At 33.3% G+C, this 6,912-nt stretch overlaps 1 long non-coding RNA gene across 1 annotated transcript; it reads left to right on the forward strand.

Annotated features, from left to right (window-relative positions):
* The first annotated feature begins 414 nt into the window (after positions 1-414).
* On the forward strand, positions 415-5,354 carry LOC139518534 (uncharacterized). The gene is made up of 2 exons (XR_011663397.1): positions 415-554; positions 4,921-5,354. It is a non-coding gene; the product is annotated as an uncharacterized lncRNA (long non-coding RNA).
* Positions 5,355-6,912: the final 1,558 nt, after the last annotated feature.

Genomic DNA, 6,912 nt, shown 5'->3' on the forward strand with positions numbered 1-6,912 from the left:
TGAAATCATCCCTTCGTAAAATTTACGGACGCCTTCCCGAGTTGGTTGGCCGTTATGGAATAACCGTTTCACAGATGATATCGAATATGTTCCTTATGTCGTAATTACAATCCCCTTTCCTTTTCACTAATGTGACCTTTTACACAGGTTTGTAATAACATAAGCAACACGACGGTTGCCACATGTAGAGCAGGATCTGCCTATCCTTCCGGAGCATCTGGGATCACCCCACGTTTTGGTGCGGTTCTTGTTGCTTAGTCTTTAGTTTTTTCTGTTGTGTCCTGTGTACTATTATTTGTCTGTTTGTCTTTTTTTCTTTTTTAGCCATGGCGTTGTCAGTTTATTTTCGATCTATGAATTTGACTGTCCCTTTGGTATCTTTTGCCCCTCCTATAGAATTCAAGAGCTTTTGAGTATAGAATCTGTTCTTCACAGCATTATATCAAAAATACAATTCCTTTTTTCCGCGTATTTATAGTTGCAGAGTTTATCAGGCAATTATTCGCTTTAACTTGACATTGTTCGACTCGACAAAATCACAAAATAATACAACCGTAAGTATTCATAAAGTTTTAAGGAAGTTACAAAAATGTATAACATTGTATTATTTGAGATAAAAAAAAAATAAAGAAGGGTTCAGAAACTGTATAACATTTCTGGAAATGCTGATATTATTTGAGAAATGTAAACCAAAAGATATCCATATAACAGGCGTCATTTGAATGACATAATTCAAAAAAATTAAACCAAACGAAGGCTTTTGTGTCGGTTTTAATAATGAAAACATCTGTTTTATCCATATCGAAACAGATTCAAGCTTCTCAAGAAATATAAAAATGTTGTCATTTCAAAACATGTTTCAAAGATTGTAAGTATGTTGACTGTATATATTCAAATGAATTTGAAATTTAAAAAAAATCAGAGATATACAAAATGTAAAGACTGAACTTTAATGTTCCCATTGTGAAATTTCCATTTATGTCTACAACCGGACAAAAGCTCCTGCTGGAATAATCAAACAACCATTATTTGGTTGAGGGTTACCATACTTACAAGGGAGCTATCGCAGCAAGGGTTACCAGTGGAATAGTTGAAGTGATCCAGTCAAAAGTTTTATGGACGCCATCATGAAATCATGGGTGATCGTTAAGGAATATTTGTGTAGAATGCATTTCCGTCTTTTTATCATTGGACTTTCGAATAAATTTAGATTTGCCCCTGGATATCACATATCTCTTTTTATACCATATGACGTTTTATCGACAGATGTAAAGATACTCTATTTAGATCTTTTAATATATATATTTAATACAAAGAGAGTAGAATATAACAATTTGAAATGAGAAGGGCTTACCAGGATTATAATTTAGTACGCCAGACGCGCGTTTCGTCTATATAAGACTCATCAGTGACGCTCATATCAAAATATTTATAAAGCCAAACAAGTACAAAGTTGAAGAGCATTGAGGATCCAAAATTCCAAAAAGTTGTGCCAAATACGGCTAAGGTAATCTATGCCTGGGATAAGAAAATCCTTAGTTTTTCGAAAAATTCAAAATTTGGTAAACTTCAAATTTACAAAAAATGACCACATTATTGATATTCATGTCAACACCGGAGTGATGACTACTGGGCTGGTGATACCCTCGGGGACGAAACGTCCACCAGCAGTGGCATCGACCCAGTGTAGTATATTCCTGAAACTATAATTCCATTAGTCTACTTATATTTCATCGTAAGTGATAATCTTGCTGTGACGCAACTATATTCCCTTTTTACCAGTTTATTGGTTCAATCAATTGCTTAGGTTTTACAGGGAAAAGAGAGGTAATTCATGTAGGTTTTTATTTATTTTATTCGTGTTAGAGGCAAAGAATGGGATGTGTATATTTGTCGCTGAGAACCAGGACATGTGTATCTGATCAATGTTGTAGTAATCAGTTTGATTTCTGCCGACAAAATAATACTTTAAATGCTTTATATCACACTTCTATTTTTTTAAAGAAGTTTTCTCCTTAAAAGAGGGACGAAAAATACCAGAGGAAAAGTCAAACGCATAGATAGAAAATAAACTGACAACGCCACGGCTAAAAATAAAAAGACAAACACACAAATAATAGTACAGATGACACAACATAGAAAACTAAAGACTTAGCAACACGAACCCCACCAAAAACTGGGGGTGATCTCAGGTGCTCCGGAAGGGTAAGCAGATCTTGCTCCACATGTAACACCCGTCGTGTTGCTTATGCTATTACAAATCCGGTAAATAGCCTTATTCGGTAGGCCACATGAAAAGGAAAGGGTATTGTGGTTACAACATAAGGACATTACGACATTAAAATATTATTTCGGTTGCCGAGTAATCTAAGAAGTCCATCTAATGTATCAGTAGCCTGTCAATACTGAGGTTATGAGTTCTAAGTCATCAGGAATTATATTGAAACTAGGTAAATAAATGATAACAGCTGCTGTTCTGTGTTTTTTAGTGAGAAGTTTTGTCTATAATGCTGTCTTCTATTTGTTTTCTGGTGTTTGCCATAGAAATGCGAGGTTTGGCTAGCCACAAACCAGGTTCAACCCACCATTTTTCTTAAACTGTCCTGTGGCAAGTCAGGATAATGGCAGTTGTTATCTTATAGTTCGTGTCTGTGTGTGTTGCATTTTCGTTTGTTTTTATTCACTTCAATGTTTCTGTTGCTTTGTTGTTTTCCTTTTATAGTTGATTTGTTTCCGTCGGTTTTAGTTTATAACCCGGATTTTTTTTTGTCTCAATCGATTTTTGACTTTCGGATAGCGGTTTACTACTGTTGCTTTTATTTGCCATATTTTTTTTTCGTTTATTGCTTCTAGCATAAACCAGGGCGTTGGATTTTCCTTTTGAATTGTTTCAAAGTTTTCATTCAGGGGCTTTCTATTTCAGCTTACTATATGGTACGTACTTTCCTATTCAACTATCTAATACCGTATAGTGACATATACTAGTTGTTTACATCGCTGTCCTTTATATTGAAATGGATAGTTTTCTCATTGACCGTCATACCACATCATCTTATTCCTTATGATAAAGAAACAGCAACTAACCAATCCGACGTCTAACATTTAGACTCGGTGTTATTTGCTATTTGCACGTTCCAAGATGGATTGTTCAATGTTAATTTTTATTCTTTTTGTCTTTAACCTTGTGGTATTAGATTATACCATCATGGACTATATTTTATTGTTCATGACATATTTATTTTCATTTGTTCACGGTCTCATAAATTTAATTTTGTTTATATTTCCCTTGTTTTCTTGTCAAGTATAACTCTTTTACCCTTTTACATTGCCTTCTGTTTCTTAAGTCATCAATCTTTTTTCACAGGTCCTTCTGTAGTTATTATAATATTGCTAATATAATCCACAAATATTTACACTGACTTAACGTTTAATATTCATAGTCACCTGTTGTTGCTCAGTATGTCTCTGCTAGTAAAAAACAATAAAAGTCAGTTAAATTTAAATGGCTTCGATTCCTGCTCTTCAAGTGGCGGATCCAAGGGGGGAGGGGTTCCAGGAGTTGGAACCCGCCTTTTTTTGGCCGATCAATGCATTTGAATGGGAGCATATAGTTGGAACCCCCTTTACTCTGTGTTGGGACCCCCCCTTTAAAATGGCTGGATCCGCCACTGACATAAAGCATCTCTTCATTATTTATGCTAGCAATTTGTTGACAAATGAGTTGACTACATGATTTTATGATGGAGTGAATGTTTATCTGATTAATTGTTGATGACACGGAAGGTAGTTTTATGAAAATGTTGTCACATACTAAACATGTAACCTTAACCTACTTTTAAAATGTTACAACCATAAATCATCAATGTTTTAAACAAGTACTTACTTTTTAGAATAGGTTAACGCAAATGATTAGTTGTGCACAAACAAAGATTTGTTGGCTTGTGTATAGAAATAATGGTCACCTGCATGAATTTCTGTCCAATATTAAATTCCGTGCTAATGAGAGGAATCATCCACTGGTTGTACCGTTAATATAATTACACAGCTATGTCTGGTCATTTTCAAAAAGTGTACACTTTGAATAATTTATGAAAAAAAATGACAAATACTATAATTGATTATTGTAGCCTTAAATAGCAGCTAACCAACATTAAGATTTCAAGTTGTTCAATGAGTTTTCACTTACATTGCCTATGTTAGACCTATAATTTTCATAAATCATTAGAAATAATACGGGTTATTAATAATAAATTGGTAGATGGCCTATACCATGTTTGACTGAATGTTTTTTTTTTAACGTTCTACAAATTCAGATTCGATTATCCAACTATTTTATTTTAGGGTGACAAGCTTAATGTGAACAAAATGTTCTTGTACCTAAATCATTATCCTAATTCGATAACTTATTTTTACCATACGAGTTATAGAAATACAGGGGAATTGGTAGTTCATCCATGAGTTCAAATTATTTTTTCTACCTTTTTACTGCGAGCGTTTAAGTATTGCTGTTTGGCATAATTAATGCGAATTCTCCCAAAATTACTGAAAATAAGTTGTTATTGTAATTGAATGGAAAACTTTGATTAACTATTACAGATGAACTGGAAGTGTGTGTTTTTATAAAAAAAAACATTTAATCAGTGCCCATGTACGTCTTTACCTAACACCTGAAGTCCTGTGGGAAGATATAGTTATCAAATATACCAGGCTTATAATTTGATATACGCCAGGCGCGCGTTTCGTCTGCATAAGACTCGTCAGTGACGCTCAGATCAAAATAGTTAAAAAGTCAAACAAGTATAAAGTTGAGGACCTAAAATTCCAAAACATTGTGCAAAATACGGCTAAGGTAACCTAAGGGAAGTCAGCTGTTGTCAATTTTATATTCAATTTTATATAAAAAAATTTCTTTCTTTTCAGGACGTGATACTCAGTAATTATGCGAATAAAACCATACTAGCTATTTTGTTTATCGAAAATGAAATTCGGCTTGAAGAGGAAGCTGCGTTTTCGGATATTCTACACCGAATTCGATACAAACTTTATAATATATTATGTGTATTGCATAGGAATGGAACAATTACAAATGAAGACATATTTCATCATAAAAATGCAAGAGATGGATACATCAATGGGATTCTTCAACACTCAAGAAATTACGAACGGAGTATTTTTATAATGGCTGCTATACAAAAAATGTTGCAAAGCTTTTATACAAGTCTGCAATGATTTTGAATTTTAATGACGTTAGTTTGTTTTGCTGTATGTATCATTAGCTGGTTAAACCAGTTACAAAATGAGTATTTATTTGTCCATAAGAAATTATTTTAGTTTTGAATACAAATGTCTTTTTCTTTCATTCTTTGTGTATTTTGTTCAAAATATGTTTTAATGCCACTTTCAGCACTCACTCTTTTTGTTATTATATCAGCCAGTCTTTTATAGACGAGGAATCCCAGGAAGCCGAGGAAGCCGACCAGAAACACCAAACTATTGCATGGCAACTGGCAATTTTAGTCAATTGTGATCGGAGTCAAACGCATCTGCCAATCGTTGGAATCCAACTCAAAATCTACGTGTTTACGGAGATCTCTGTAGATAAACTCTTTCGAAATTGCAGTGCATTTAAATTCTCGAAGTCTGTTTAATTGCTTTTTATAGACTATTTTTGTCCTGTCATCGAAAAAAGGTATTATTAAAAACTCGTGTATTGCTGTGGAAAATGCAAATAAAGGATAGAATATGTAACATGTACCACTTGCTGGTGGATAAAAACGCTTTGTTCTTAGAATGAAATTCAAAACAGTGTAGCTGTGGCCATTGATTGACACATTAAAATCATCCATTGACTGGGACAATTTACGTGAACGTTTGTCTGTAACGACCACTGTTCACGACGTACATACGATAGACATTTAAACTGTGGGGTCACCAAAGGTTTCTTAACGCCTTTAATTATAAAATAATTCGAAAAATTAATCAGTAATAACCTTTGTGTTTTGATTTATATAAATGATATAAATCAAAATATCGTGTTATTTCTGATTAATTTTTCGAATTACTTTATTTAGGTGTTGAGAACCTTTGGATACCCCATAGTTTAAGTGTCTTTAAAAAGTACATAGTGAGCATTGGTCGTTACATACAAAACGTTCACCTAAATTGTCCCAGTCAATGGATGATTTTAATGTGTCAATCAATGGCCACAGCTACACTGTTTTGAATTTCATTCTAATAATGTACACATCTGGGGACCCAGAAATTTCTAAATTAAACTTTTTCCTTAAATGGACTGTTGGTGTAATATATCTGTTGGAATTAATTGACGAGAAAAAAATCATACTGTGGTACACATCTTTTTTCGTCACGGCCATTTAAAAGTATTCCATTTAATGGATTTCCCACTTTTCATCAATGTTTACCAATTTGTGTGCTATTAAAAAGAGAAAATTCACAGTTTAACAATTTAAAGCTTTTTCATACTTTAACTAAAGATTAAGTGGACTAATCTGAATTTTTACTTTTTTTAAATATAGTAGGTCCGTGTTAATATTAGAATAGTTTTATAAAACTATGTTGCTTTTTGGCAACAAATTGTTCATGCAAGCAGTCAATTTTGTCAATTTTGGGTCTTTTTTTCGTTGTTTTTTTTTAAACATATATTTTTCATAAGAAAACGAAGAAAACTTGCCTTCATTATACTGGATACCTAAATTACACAAAACTCCATATAAAGAACGATACATAGCTGGGTCTTCAAAATGTTCGACCAAACATCTTTCTAAAGTACTGACTACTATTCTTTCGACGGTTAAAGATGGGCTTCAAAAATATTGTGAGGAGATATATTCTACCAGTGGTGTTAACCAGATGTGGATTCTCAAAAAATTCGAAAGATCTACTGCTTAACCT

This window comes from Mytilus edulis, chromosome 4 (assembly GCF_963676685.1).
Source record: "Mytilus edulis chromosome 4, xbMytEdul2.2, whole genome shotgun sequence".
Classification (NCBI taxonomy): Eukaryota; Metazoa; Mollusca; class Bivalvia; order Mytilida; family Mytilidae; genus Mytilus; species Mytilus edulis.